Source organism: Pistacia vera, unplaced genomic scaffold (assembly GCF_008641045.1).
Source record: "Pistacia vera cultivar Batoury unplaced genomic scaffold, PisVer_v2 Contig102, whole genome shotgun sequence".
Taxonomy (NCBI): domain Eukaryota; kingdom Viridiplantae; phylum Streptophyta; class Magnoliopsida; order Sapindales; family Anacardiaceae; genus Pistacia; species Pistacia vera.
Genome location: NW_022195050.1, coordinates 1,154,933 through 1,155,854, shown reverse-complemented (window position 1 = coordinate 1,155,854; position 922 = coordinate 1,154,933). Strand labels below are relative to the sequence as shown.

At 43.1% G+C, this 922-nt stretch overlaps 1 non-coding gene across 1 annotated transcript; it reads left to right on the top strand.

The window, feature by feature from the left end:
• The first annotated feature begins 402 nt into the window (after positions 1–402).
• On the top strand, positions 403–509 carry LOC116122110. Its single transcript, XR_004126840.1, has one exon. It is a non-coding gene; the product is annotated as a small nucleolar RNA R71 (small nucleolar RNA).
• The last annotated feature ends 413 nt before the right edge of the window (positions 510–922 follow it).

The following is a 922-nucleotide window of genomic DNA, read 5'->3' as shown; positions in this document are numbered from 1 at the left end:
TTGCCCTCTTTGGAAATTGTTGACGTAGTTGGCTTGTTCAGGCTGAGCAAACTGGTTTCCCTCTCGGCAATCGTTCGACACATGATTTCCTACACAAAGGTCACATGTTAGAGAAGAAGATTCAATTGTATTTATTTTCAACACATTACCTAATTGCTTTTGGATGTTTGAAAGTTAAGCAGCCAATGCAGTGTAACTGTTAACTTCGTGCACTCCCGCTGATCTCCTTATTGAATTTCTTTTTGGAGTCCTCATATAGTTGTTGTTTGCCATCACTCGATCAGATTGTATGCTTCCTCTGCCGTTTTATTGTTCAAGGCTCCCCCACTTGCAGCATCAATCATGGCTTGAATGGTTGGTAGCAACCCTTGGTAGAACGTTTGCACTTGTGACCAGATTGGTATACCATGGAGTGGGCACCTCCGTAAGAGATCCTTAAACCTTTCCCATGCTTCGTACAATGACTCTGAATCTTGTTGGTAAAAGTTGGTAATCTCACTCCTCAGTTTGGCCGACTTGGCAGGTGGAAAGTACTTAGTGAGGAATGCTTGAGCCAACTCATTCCACGTCATGATGCTCCCAGTTGGCAATGAAATCAACCAGGCCTTAGCTTTATCCCATAGAGAGAATGGGAAAAGCCTTAGTCTGATTGCATCCTCGGATACCCCATTATGCTTGAATATGTCACACAACTCCAGAAAATTTGTGATATTCAGGCTGGGATCATCATTCTGTAACTCAACGAGTTGGATCGACTGCTGAATAATTCTGATAATTGCTGGCTTAATCTCAAAATTGTTCACTTGAACGGGTGGTCTCCTGATGCTTGAATAACACCCATCAATAGTAGGACTGGAGTAGTCCTTCAATGCTCTCTGAACCACTGCTGCACCACCCATTGCATTTCCTCCTAAATTATCCT